We start from the raw sequence: 13932 nt of genomic DNA, 5'->3' as shown, positions 1-13932 counted from the left end.
CAGCCACACTGCCCCCTCCAGGAGAGGAGAAGTTACTGCACTTAATTCCACTTGTCCTGCAGGCGCCAACAACTACACTGCCCCCTCCAGGAGAGGAGACGTTACTGCACTTAATTCCACTTGTCCTGCAGGCGCCAACAACTACACTGCCCCCTCCAGGAGAGGAGAAGTTACTGCACTTAATTCCACTTGTCCTGCAGGCGCCAGCAGCCACACTGCCCCCTCCAGGAGAGGAGACGTTACTGCACTTAATTCCACTTGTCCTGCAGGCGCCAGCAGCCACACTGCCCCCTCCAGGAGAGGAGACGTTACTGCACTTAATTCCACTTGTCCTGCAGGCGCCAGCAGCTACACTGCCCCCTCCAGGAGAGGAGACGTTACTGCACTTAATTCCACTTGTCCTGCAGGCGCCAGCAGCCACACTGCCCCCTCCAGGAGAGGAGAAGTTACTGCACTTAATTCCACTTGTCCTGCAGGCGCCAGCAGCCACACTGCCCCCTCCAGGAGAGGAGACGTTACTGCACTTAATTCCACTTGTCCTGCAGGCGCCAGCAGCCACACTGCCCCCTCCAGGAGAGGAGACGTTACTGCACTTAATTCCACTTGTCCTGCAGGCGCCAACAACTACACTGCCCCCTCCAGGAGAGGAGACGTTACTGCACTTAATTCCACTTGTCCTGCAGGCGCCAGCAGCCACACTGCCCCCTCCAGGAGAGGAGACGTTACTGCACTTAATTCCACTTGTCCTGCAGGCGCCAGCAGCCACACTGCCCCCTCCAGGAGAGGAGAAGTTACTGCACTTATTTCCACTTATTACTAATTGAAACCACATTGTAGTTTGTGGCTCGGGTCCAGGAGGAGAGGACTCGGGGGACGCTCAGCCAAGTACACTCCAAACAAGACAATTTTTTGTATTACAAATCTGGGTAAAAAGTAGAAAAAGAGAGGAGGATGTAATAAAGTTTATGCTTTGTGATTTGTCAGCGTTTGCGGAGGAATGCGAGTTTTCAAACCCTTTTTCTGCACATTAAAGTCACAGGACATCGCTTGAAAGCTGCGACCTACGACGTACAGAGGGCAGCGCCAGGCACTAGCCCCCCCCCCGACCTGGGTCGTTACTCCTAGAACAGGGGTCAGCAACCTCTGGCTCTCCAGGTGCTGTGAAACTACATCTCCCATCATGCACACTTGCTTGGCTGTTCTCTGAACTCCCACAGAAGTGAAAGGAGCATGCTGGGAGTTGTAGTTTCACAACAGCTGGATTGCTGAAGGTTGCTAATCCCTGGAATAGAAGGTGCCGCCTAGTGCCAGGTTGCACCCACCAGTGCACAGATGTGCGAGTCTAGGCAATAATGTCTGTAACCTAAGTAATTGCGTTAGTAAATGCCCCCCTCCCTCCTCATTTTTTGCTTTATGTCATCCAGTGTAGGCGCTGACTATTCCCCATGGCTTGGAGCTGTGTAACATAAATAAATGATGATGATGAGGGTGTTACTTCTACATGAGGATCTCACACAGAGTGTTTTGTCTCCATATGACTCATGATATGTATGGGGTTTGCAGACCAGGGTCTGAAATAGGAATATTCGCGTCCCAGGGAGTGGGGGTTCGTGAATTGGTATACGTTTGAACCTCCCTCTAGGACTATGTGGAGGGGAGCGAAGGCCGGGGTAAGTGGAGGGCTGGCGTCTCCGGGTATTAGCTATCGCTTCTGTCTCTTATACAAATCCCCGCGTTTCCCCTCCTTGCTCTTTCCATACATATTCATGGCAGCCGTGTGGATATGCGGTGATATACGGTTACCATACGGCACCGACATGACAACAACTGCAGAGAATTCTGCAGCGGGTGCACAGATTTTACGTTACTGTCCGCACTCAGACTGCGGAAATGCAGCAAAAACCGCAGCAGATTTTTCATCATATGCGACCCCGGCCGTAGGCCTGATTCACGAAACCGGGACCTGTCCGGTAAACGTGGTCCATGTGTCGGCCACGTACAGGAAATGCAGCAAAAACCGCAGCAGATTTTTCATCATATGCGACCCCGGCCGTAGGCCTGATTCACAGAACCGGGACCTGTCCGGTAAACGTGGTCCATGTGTCGGCCACGTACAGGAAATGCAGCAAAAACCGCAGCATATTTTTCATCATATGCGACCCCGGCCGTAGGCCTGATTCACGGAACCGGGACCTGCCCGGTAAACGTGGTCCGTGTGTCGGCCACGTCTGCCGGACCGACCGTAGCTCCCCGGGCCTGAACTGACTGCGTCATAGTGATTTCTGATACAATCAGGTCCGATCGGAGCGCGGACGTGATGATGTGAGTACAGTACAATAGACCCGCTATCAGATAGGAGCTGAGTGCATCGTCCCGAGCGATGCAGCCGATCGCGGTCATGCGAATGCAGGCAGATACCTAATGGAAGCCGCACCTTCAGTACCGCCACCCCTCTGTGCAGCTTTTATGTAGCCTCTCAGATGGTGCCACCCTTTTGTAATATTCCAGTGCACTTTGTCGCGTCTTTCGATGAATGTGGCCCTCGCAGTAGACGGCAGTGCGGTACTTTCATACGGACACCTCTTTACATGGAGTGGCTGTAATAGGCCGACGGCAGGATCATTTGTATGTGTGTGTTCTCCCCCGGCCGTGGCTCCGTGGATTGGTTGTTGTTTTTCTATAGTGTGACGTGGTACTGCGTATTAGAATACTATACCCTGGAGGCCTCGACCGGATCATGGTGTTATGCAGCCGCTGCGTTGTACGGAGCGGTCATTCTGCACCCATAGAAGTCTGTGGGGCCCTGCTGTACCTCTCTACCTTTCTGATTTCATACAGTTAGTTATTGTCCTCCTCGTCCATTGCTTCTTGGAGAGGATATCTACATAATGCGGCGCCATATGGCAGCACACAGTGCCTAGGGCTCCATTATATTGAGCCGTGTGCACCAGGCCTAAAAGCGGCTGCAAACCTGAGCTTCGTTTTACTTTTTCGAACACAAAAACGCCGCGCACGTAGGTGGTTGTCAGGGCTGCTCGCAGCTCGGGGCCCCCAGCAGGTTGGGTGGAGCAGGAGCCACAAGGTGGAAAACCATTTTCCTGCTCTCCATCAGATGCGGCGGCTCACCGGATCATTCCCTGCTGCCGCTGGCTGCGGATCCGGTCACTGACTGCGCGGACAGCGGTACTTGGAGCGTGCAGACATGCGGGTGCCATGGAAGGATGATGTGACGCAGGGAAGGAGGACTGGTCAGACCAGCACTACAGGACGGGGCAGAGACATTGGAACGCCATAAACGAGAAACGCGGTGACGGACAGAGTCCAAAAAGGGTCTGTGCACCTAACCCCAACTGCGGAGGCAGGGCGGGCGCTGCAAGCTACACAGCGTACGCCTATATGTAACGGGATCCATCTCAGGCCTCCGTCAGAGGTATAGGTCATGATGTGAACGGGGCCTCGGTGACCACTACTCAGTGCGAGTTCTCCTCACACGGGTGCTCAGCCAGCTTTCCTCCACCACTATAGCTGCATGCAAGTGGGTGGACATCCCCGTGAAGGCTGTAATGGCGGGCATATTGGTTGTCACCAGGGCTGCCACCTCCCCACTGCTGTCAGGGTCACACGTGACTGGTTAGCTGTGGACTTGCTGTTGCAGATTTTTGTGCAGAACCAGCAAAGTGGGTGATAATTTCTGAATTCTTATCCATATGCTGTGTAAAAACAAAAAACGTAGCAGAAAGGCAGCGGCATTGCGGATGTAACATCTGCCGCCCGTCATTTTATACAGCGGATTTCTCTTGCAGGGTGAAATCTTCTGGCTTCTCCACAACAAAGACCGCACGTAACGCACGCAGTTTTGTTACAGTTTTTCGTGCGTTTTTTTCCTGATTGGATTTTCAGTCACTTGTGAACCCTTAAGTCTTAAGCTGCTGTGACACCTTCAGTTCTGCACCACGTGGGGCTCGCCCCCGGACCGTGGCATGCTGAATTGTAAAGCGCTGCAGAATATGGTGGCGCTGTATAAATAGTAATTATTACTATTGGTGTGCACCACGTGGGGCTCGCCCCCGGACCGTGGCATGCTAAATTGTGAAGCGCTGTAGAATATGGTGGTGCTGTATAAATTATAATTATTACTATTGGTGTGCACCACGTGGGCCTCGCCCCCGGACCGTGGCATGCAGAATTGTGAAGCGCTGTAGAATATGGTGGTGCTATATGAATAGTAATTATTACTATTGGTGTGCACCACGTGGGGCTCGCCCCCGGACCGTGGCATGCTGAATTGTGAAGCGCTTTAGAATATGGTGGCGCCATATAAATAATGATTATTACTATTGGTGTGCACCATGTGGGGCTCGCCCCCGGACCGTGGCATGCTGAATTGTGAAGCGCTGTAGAATATGGTGGTGCCATATAAATAGTAATTATTACTATTGGTGTGCACCACGTGGGCCTCGCCCCCGGACCGTGGTATGCTGAATTGTGAAGCGCTGTAGAATATGGTGGCGCTATATGAATAGTAATTATTACTATTGGTGTGCACCACGTGGGGCTCGCCCCTGGACCGTGGCATGCTGAATTGTGAAGCGCTTTAGAATATGGTGGCGCTATATGAATAGTAATTATTACTATTGGTGTGCACCACGTGGGGCTCGCCCCCGGACCGTGGCATGCTGAATTGTGAAGCGCTTTAGAATATGGTGGCGCTATATGAATAGTAATTATTACTATTGGTGTGCACCACGTGGGGCTCGCCCCCGGACCGTGGCATGCTGAATTGTGAAGCGCTGTAGAATATGGTGGCGCCATATAAATAATGATTATTACTATTGGTGTGCACCACGTGGGGCTCGCCCCTGGACCGTGGCATGCTGAATTGTGAAGCGCTGTAGAATATGGTGGTGCCATATAAATAGTAATTATTACTATTGGTGTGCACCACGTGGGGCTCGCCCCCGGACCGTGGTATGCTGAATTGTGAAGCGCTGTAGAATATGGTGGCGCTATATGAATAGTAATTATTACTATTGGTGTGCACCACGTGGGGCTCGCCCCTGGACCGTGGCATGCTGAATTGTGAAGCGCTTTAGAATATGGTGGCGCCATATAAATAATGATTATTACTATTGGTGTGCACCACGTGGGGCTCGCCCCCGGACCGTGGCATGCTGAATTGTGAAGCGCTGTAGAATATGGTGGTGCCATATAAATAGTAATTATTACTATTGGTGTGCACCACGTGGGGCTCGCCCCCGGACCGTGGTATGCTGAATTGTGAAGCGCTGTAGAATATGGTGGCGCTATATGAATAGTAATTATTACTATTGGTGTGCACCACGTGGGGCTCGCCCCTGGACCGTGGCATGCTGAATTGTGAAGCGCTTTAGAATATGGTGGCGCTATATGAATAGTAATTATTACTATTGGTGTGCACCACATGGGGCTCGCCCCTGGACCGTGGCATGCTGAATTGTGAAGCGCTGTAGAATATGGTGGCGCTATATGAATAGTAATTATTACTATTGGTGTGCACCACGTGGGGCTCGCCCCCGGACCGTGGCATGCTGAATTGTGAAGCGCTTTAGAATATGGTGGCGCTATATGAATAGTAATTATTACTATTGGTGTGCACCACGTGGGGCTCGCCCCCGGACCGTGGCATGCTGAATTGTGAAGCGCTGTAGAATATGGTGGCGCTGTATAAATAGTAATTATTACGATTATTGGTGTGCACCACGTGGGGCTCGCCCCTGTTCTGCGCGGCCGCTGACATCTTGTGGTGTTCCCGTTGTTGCATAGTCATCTGCTTCTCGTTACAGGATCCAGGGTCTCTTCTGCACCGCGGAGTTCACGGTTTTATTGATTAGACGGCGATGCAGCCATTCCTCCTCCTCCTCCTCCTCCTGTTACATTCTTCACATATGTTCTGTACAATCGGTGAACATTGAGCCCCGAACAGCATTGCACAACAGCCCAAGAATGTGCTGCAGGGATCGTCACCGAGCGTTTCCCCTTTTCCTTTGTCATATATTTAGCTCCTGTGACTCTCACTTGCTTCCAGGCGACGCTGCGTCCTCGGCCGTGGGCGATGCTCTGATAAGTGCAAGGTTCACGAACCTGGGTGGAAGGGGCGAGCGCGTCGTGTTGTAACCTATAGGCTGAGGAACGCCTGAGCATCCAGGGTCGGGCACCCAAAGATGGTCTGTTCACCCCTCGCTCTCTCTCGGGTTTTCTATTGACGTCTATGGCCGTTCTTATTGCTGAGCCCCTAAAGTGTGACCCGGGCATACATCCTAAATCCGTGGTCCAAGTGAATCTGGTGTCATTGTGCACAGCTATTTCCACTGATCAGAATGGCCGATATAGATGGCGCCTGAGTGTTTCTCGGTCTCCTGTGCCCGCCGTCCCCGTGCGATGGTGAACTGCAGCGCGTAGGGCCACGAAATCTCCAGCTACAACTTCTAGCATGCTCCTTTCACATCTGTGGGAGTTGCTGAGAGTGACTAAGCAAGTGTGCATGCTGGGAGTTGTAGTTTCACAACAGCTGGGTTACTAGAGGTGGCTGACCCCTGGTCTATAGTATACATAAACTGCAATAAAAAGTGCATGGGGGAGTAGTGATTGCACTGGTGCATTATGGGTCCACCATGGGCTCCCGGGGGCCACATAGCAGGTAAAAATATTGACATTTTCCCTATTGACGATATGTGGATGGGATGGCGGAGGGCCTGGGGTCAGAATCGTCTCAGAAGCTTCTTTATTAGTTATGTCATATTATAATTTTTATTTTTATCCTCTGGAAATGACCTGCAACAAACAATGTCAGTAAATGGGAGCCGTCAGTAAATGGGAGCCGTCAGTAACGGTTCCCTGCGCCTTTACAACCAGGAGCAATGGTGCTTTCCTCTCTAATATTCTTGTAAATTGTGTTTTTGTATTACATTGTATCGGAGACGTAGTCGGCAAAAATATGGACGGGTTACCCTAAAGTGACGACACGGGGCGATGCCCGTCTATTAGTAGCTTATTAAACCGACTGCAGAACAATGGCCTCCACCCCTGTGTCGTCTGCTCCATAGACGGAGATTAGTCGCTGACCGTGTGTAGCGGTGAGCGGACAGAGTATGATCAGCCGCTTCTGCCACTACAGCAGTGGGTTATCCAAGTGCTGGGATGGCAGTGAAGGGGTTAGCCGGCTGCAGTGGTGGCAGTGAAGGGGTTAGCCGGCTGCAGTGGTGGCAGTGAAGGGGTTAGCCGGCTGCAGTGGTGGCAGTGAAGGGGTTAGCCGGCTGCTGTGGTGGCAGTGAAGGGGTTAGCCGGCTGCTGTGGTGGCAGTGAAGGGGTTAGCCGGCTGCTGTGGTGGCAGTGAAGGGGTTAGCCGGCTGCTGTGGTGGCAGTGAAGGGGTTAGCCGGCTGCTGTGGTGGCAGTGAAGGGGTTAGCCGGCTGCAGTGGTGGCAGTGAAGGGGTTAGCCGGCTGCAGTGGTGGCAGTGAAGGGGTTAGCCGGCTGCAGTGGTGGCAGTGAAGGGGTTAGCCGGCTGCAGTGGTGGCAGTGAAGGGGTTGCAGTGGAGGGGTTAGCCGGCTGCAGTGGTGGCAGTGGAGGGGTTAGCCGGCTGCTGTGGTGGCAGTGAAGGGGTTAGCCGGCTGCTGTGGTGGCAGTGAAGGGGTTGCAGTGGTGGCAGTGGAGGGGTTAGCCGGCTGCAGTGGTGGCAGTGAAGGGGTTAGCCGGCTGCAGTGGTGGCAGTGGAGGGGTTAGCCGGCTGCTGTGGTGGCAGTGAAGGGGTTACCCGGTTGCAGTGGTGGCAGTGGAGGGGTTAGCCGGCTGCAGTGGTGGCAGTGGAGGGGTTAGCCGGCTGCAGTGGTGGCAGTGGAGGGGTTAGCCTGCTGCTGTTTGGGGGTGCAGTGGTGGCAGTGGAGGGGTTAGCCGGCTGCAGTGGTGGCAGTGGAGGGGTTAGCCGGCTGCAGTGAAGGGGTTAGCCGGCTGCAGTGGTGGCAGTGGAGGGGTTAGCCGGCTGCAGTGAAGGGGTTAGCCGGCTGCAGTGGTGGCAGTGGAGGGGTTAGCCGGCTGCAGTGGTGGCAGTGGAGGGGTTAGCCGGCTGCAGTGAAGGGGTTAGCCGGCTGCAGTGGAGGGGTTAGCCGGCTGCAGTGGTGGCAGTGGAGGGGTTAGCCGGCTGCAGTGGTGGCAGTGGAGGGGTTAGCCGGCTGCAGTGGTGGCAGTGGAGGGGTTAGCCGGCTGCAGTGGTGGCAGTGGAGGGGTTAGCCGGCTGCAGTGGTGGCAGTGGAGGGGTTAGCCGGCTGCAGTGAAGGGGTTAGCCGGCTGCTGTTTGGGGGTGCAGTGGTGGCGGCCCCTGTGCTTGCAGGGGGCAGAGCTCTCCTTTAATCTGCAGATGTTCGGCGTGTGGGAGGTCCCTGTCGGGGCTTGGCTGGGAACTTGTTTGATTCCTCTTGTCACATCTCCTGCAGGAGCAGCGCTCACTATAAAGGCATCAGCCGTTGTTTAACCCCTGCCTGCTGGAATTTACCCGGGTCAGACAGCAGCTCATACCTCCAGGCAGCTTTAGATCTCCAGAGCCTGCACCCCTGGGTGACCCTGGGTAAGTCCTGTGATCTGCTCCTAGACGTGGCACTAGGGGGAGGGGGGCGCTGGACAGAGCTGGGACAGCGTCAGGAACTTTCAGCACTTCTTACTGACAGGTGAGGAATGTAATGCAGCCCAGTATGGGGGGGGTTAATAGCAGAGAATGAGCCCAGGATGCACAAGGTAACAGGCGCCCCCTAGTATTCGGTCTCTTTACACAACTACACGTCCCAGCATGCTGAGCTTTGTAGTTCCACAGCAGCCAGTCCTCATCTGAGGTGCTGCTCTGGGTGCAGACCCCATTGGCCTGTCGTTGTCACATGGTCACCACATCCAGCGAAGATCCCAGCAACAATGTATCCAGGATAAACTTGCCACAATGTATCACACCTCTGCTGATGGATACATTTGTATTGTGAAGTCACATTGATACATGCTGCACCATGCTGAGACTTGTAGTTCCTCCACAGCTTGCGGTTGCCTATAAGTAGAGCAGCAGTGTTAGGTCTCGACTAGTGGGGAGGGGTTTGTAAATGGCCGCTCAACGTCCTTCGTATATCATTGATATAGAATTATTAATGCTATCAGTGTCCACAGATCGGAGGAGATGAGCGGCTGCTGAAAGCTTCTGGCGCCACTTATCTGTAGGGAAACCAAAAACATGCAGAAGTACCAGACGTGCCTCCTCTCCACCCCTGTACCTCCGGTGACCAGATAGTTCAGGCGAATACCTTGGACCGTACATGCGGGTGTAATGAGTGATGCAGAACGGTGTAGAAGTGATTGCCGTCTGGTTACAGCTCCTGTGCTGTGTTTGCTTCCGGGTATGTAGCCACGTGCAGGTCATGCGCACAGTCACTGGGGGGGGACACAGATCAGGTCCCACCGTTATATCTGATTTAAATAAGTTTTGGATTGCTCCTTTGTCTAGATATTGCGGTTTGCCTCATTTGATTCCCCCTCAGTCCACCTCATGTGCCCATTACTGGTGAGAAAAAGCCGCCTTGTAGTGCACTGATCTTACTGGCTAGGTGCAAACAATAGCAGGAATTGCTTCACCGCCTGTGTACAAGAGGATCCATGTGCGACCACCACACTGGACATATTAGGTGGACGCTCTAAGAGTGATTAAATGGAACAGCAAGAGGTGGCATAACAAGTATGTAACAGTGGGGGGTGCCATAACAAGTATGTAACGGGGGGGGCGCCATAACAAGTATGTAACGGGGGGTGCCATAACAAGTATGTAACGGGGGGGGGGGGGGGCGCCATAACAAGTATGTAACGGGGGGGGCGCCATAACAAGTATGTAACGGGGGGGGGCGCCATAACAAGTATGTAACTGGGGGGGGGCGCCATAACAAGTATGTAACTGTGGGGGCGCCATAACAGGTATGTAACAGGGGGGGGCCATAACAAGTATGTAACGGGGGGGGGGGGGGGGGGGGCGCCATAACAGATATGTAGCAGTGGGGGCGCCATAACAGGTATGTAACTGTGGGGGGCGCCATAACAAGTATGTAACTGTGGGGGGCGCCATAACAAGTATGTAACTGTGGGGGGCGCCATAAGTATGTAACTGTGGGGGGCGCCATAACAAGTATGTAACTGTGGGGGGCGCCATAACAAGTATGTAACTGTGGGGGGCGCCATAACAAGTATGTAACTGTGGGGGGCGCCATAACAAGTATGTAACTGTGGGGGGCGCCATAACAAGTATGTAACTGTGGGGGGCGCCATAACAAGTATGTAACTGTGGGGGGCGCCATAACAAGTATGTAACTGTGGGGGGCGCCATAACAAGTATGTAATGGGGGAGGGGGGTGTTGGGTGCGTAACAAGTATATAACAACGGGGGGGGGGGGGGGGCGTGACAAGTATGTAACTAGCGGGCGGGGGGACAGCCATAACAAGATTGCAACAACCAGCAAGTAATAGCCGGGGCGCCATAACAAGCGCCCTCCAGGCTGATTGCCCCCAGTGTACGAGCTGATAATCTTCTTCTCTCGGGGTCCGTCCACACGGCCGTGCCCGTCCTGTGTATTCTCTCCCTGATTTGTGCCCGCCCCCTGACTCTGCTGTCCGGACATCCAGGTGAACCACACACAGGAGCCAATCAGAGGAGGGAGAGAGCAGCAACCTGATCCAATGAGGAGGCAGGGGGTGTGTCTTAGACTACCACAGACTCCCAGAAGGCACTGCAGGCAAACGGTAGTCGCCGATCACGGCTGTAATGGAGCCGAGCTAAAAGCAGCCGGCGGGCGAGCTCCGAGCGGCCATGCCCCCTGTACGGACTGACTTGTACTGCAGTCTCAAGCTCTTCCCTGGACAGCTGCTGTCTGGGGGATTGTTTCCCATTTCCATGGCATCTGGAGGAGGCGAGGCAGTTGGGTAACTCTCCGCCCTGCGATCGCTGTGGCCTCCTTCTTACATGGAGGCACAGCACCACTGAGCGTCAGCTCTTCAGCCAGTTACATTTTCATGGATGAGATGTCTCTTTAGCTAAAGGAGATAGTTACTCGCAACCATGAAAATTAAGAGGCGTATATCATTAACCCTCTCAGCACCTACAGATTGTGCCTACGGGTGGTGGGTGTTGTCATGGGAACAAACCACAACTGCGATACGGATGTTGCTACCACTTGTCCTGGCCTTTGTCGGCCACAATAGAGCGTGTCCTTGAGGAAACACATCGCCATTCATCCCCACCTAGTACGTCTCCTGCTAATGTAGAGGGGGCGCCGGGTGTCGAGAGGTCGCTGCGTGATTAGACGTGATGCACAAGGGACGGTGCAGAGCACTAATGGCCACCATGACGCCACCTTACTTGGCAGATTTATTTGCTTTAAAGGGAACGTGCCGCCCCGAACGCGAATGCAGCAAAATCTCAAGGAAATAGCGACTCAATTACGTGATGTAGTAACTGGGAAAGGCAGCCTGGCACCAGTCAGTGAGGCGTCTGCGCTGGGCACATAGGCACCTGGGGCGTCTCTGAGCACTGATAATGGACGCTCGGCAGATCGGGGCGTCTTCTTCCGGCTCCGATACAACATTGTGGCCATCGAGGACAGTGTTGCCTTCAGGACCTTCTACGCTCGGCGTCGCTCCTCTGAAATCGTTCAGTCACAGAGTTCATCGTAGACTCTGCACGAGAAGAGGTAATTACAGATCCCACAGCCGGCGATTATTCCCCACACTGAGAAAAGGGACAAGAAACTGAAGAGCTCCTAACGGAAATTAGCAGCATCGCACTCTGACGTCCCGGGGATATGAGGCACAAATCTGAGGAAGAAAGCTCCAACATGGCCGACTACGGACCACTATCCGTATGGCGGATATATCTACAACTGGAGTACACGGCCCTGTTCATACATGTTGGACTCCAGCACCAAAACATGCATCAGTTCTGAGGACAATTGCATCCTCTGCTCTCATGTCTATTGCCCCCTGTTATCAGCCATTTCAGCGGAGAGGATGACTGTAGGACAGGAGAATACAGTCTATTGCCCCCTGTTATCAGCCATTTCAGGGGAGAGGATGACTGTAGGACAGGAGAATACAATCTATTGCCCCCTGTTATCAGCCATTTCAGGAGAGAGGATGACTGTAGGACAGGAGAATACAGTCTATTGCTCCCTGTTATCAGCCATTTCAGGGGAGAGGATGACTGTAGGACAGGAGAATACAGTCTATTGCCCCCTGTTATCAGCCATTTCAGGGGAGAGGATGACTGTAGGACAGGAGAATACAGTCTATTGCCCCCTGTTATCAGCCATTTCAGGGGGGAGGATGACTGTAGGACAGGAGAATACAGTCTATTGCTCCCTGTTATCAGCCATTTCAGGGGAGAGGATGACTGTAGGACAGGAGAATACAGTCTATTGCCCCCTGTTATCATCCATGTCAGGGAGAGGATGACTGTAGGACAGGAGAATACAGTCTATTGCCACCTGTTATCATCCATGTCAGGGAGAGGATGACTGTAGGACAGGAGAATACAGTCTATTACCCCCTGTTATCAGCCATTTCAGGAGAGAGGATGACTGTAGGACAGGAGAATACAGTCTATTGCCCCCCTGTTATCAGCCATTTCAGGGGAGAGGATGACTGTAGGACAGGAGAATACAGTCTATTGCCCCCTGTTATCAGCCATTTCAGGAGGAGAGGATGACTGTAGGACAGGAGAATACAGTCTATTGCCCCCTGTTATCAGCCATTTCAGGGGAGAGGATGACTGTAGGACAGGAGAATACAGTCTATTGCCCCTGTTATCAGCCATTTCAGGGGAGAGGATGACTGTAGGACAGGAGAATACAGTCTATTGCTCCCTGTTATCAGCCATTTCAGGGGAGAGGATGACTGTAGGACAGGAGAATACAGTCTATTGCCCCCTGTTATCAGCCATTTCAGGGGAGAGGATGACTGTAGGACAGGAGAATACAGTCTATTGCCCCCTGTTATCAGCCATTTCAGGGAGAGGATGACTGTAGGACAGGAGAATACAGTCTATTGCCCCCTGTTATCAGCCATTTCAGGGGAGAGGATGACTGTAGGACAGGAGAATACAGTCTATTGCCCCCTGTTATCAGCCATTTCAGGGGAGAGGATGACTGTAGGACAGGAGAATACAGTCTATTGCCCCCTGTTATCAGCCATTTCAGGGGAGAGGATGACTGTAGGACAGGAGAATACAGTCTATTGCCCCCTGTTATCAGCCATTTCAGGGGAGAGGATGACTGTAGGACAGGAGAATACAGTCTATTGCCCCCTGTTATCAGCCATTTCAGGGGAGAGGATGACTGTAGGACAGGAGAATACAGTCTATTGCCCCCTGTTATCAGCCATTTCAGGGGAGAGGATGACTGTAGGACAGGAGAATACAGTCTATTGCCCCCTGTTATCAGCCATTTCAGGGGAGAGGATGACTGTAGGACAGGAGAATACAGTCTATTGCCCCCTGTTATCAGCCATTTCAGGGGAGAGGATGACTGTAGGACAGGAGAATACAGTCTATTGCCCCCTGTTATCAGCCATTTCAGGGGAGAGGATGACTGTAGGACAGGAGAATACAGTCTATTGCCCCCTGTTATCAGCCATTTCAGGGGAGAGGATGACTGTAGGACAGGAGAATACAGTCTATTGCCCCCTGTTATCAGCCATTTCAGGGGAGAGGATGACTGTAGGACAGGAGAATACAGTCTATTGCCCCCTGTTATCAGCCATTTCAGGGGAGAGGATGACTGTAGGACAGGAGAATACAGTCTATTGCCCCCTGTTATCAGCCATTTCAGGGGAGAGGATGACTGTAGGACAGGAGAATACAGTCTATTGCCCCCTGTTATCAGCCATTT

The 13932-nt window shown here is 53.0% G+C and overlaps 1 protein-coding gene across 2 annotated transcripts in view; it reads left to right on the top strand.

Annotated features, from left to right (window-relative positions):
- Positions 1-8462: 8462 nt before the first annotated feature.
- The window catches only part of RXRA (retinoid X receptor alpha), a 56427-nt gene continuing 50957 nt past the window's right edge, over positions 8463-13932 (top strand). Inside the window, exon 1 of one of the 2 annotated variants that reach the window (XM_044268535.1) lies at positions 8463-8597. The gene's annotated coding sequence lies outside the window, so the exon portion shown is untranslated. The remainder of the gene's footprint in view (positions 8598-13932) is intronic. The other variant, XM_044268536.1, reaches the window with a different exon arrangement.

This window comes from Bufo gargarizans, chromosome 9, assembly GCF_014858855.1.
Source record: "Bufo gargarizans isolate SCDJY-AF-19 chromosome 9, ASM1485885v1, whole genome shotgun sequence".
In the NCBI taxonomy this organism is placed as follows: domain Eukaryota; kingdom Metazoa; phylum Chordata; class Amphibia; order Anura; family Bufonidae; genus Bufo; species Bufo gargarizans.
This window is presented reverse-complemented; position numbering and strand designations above follow the sequence as displayed.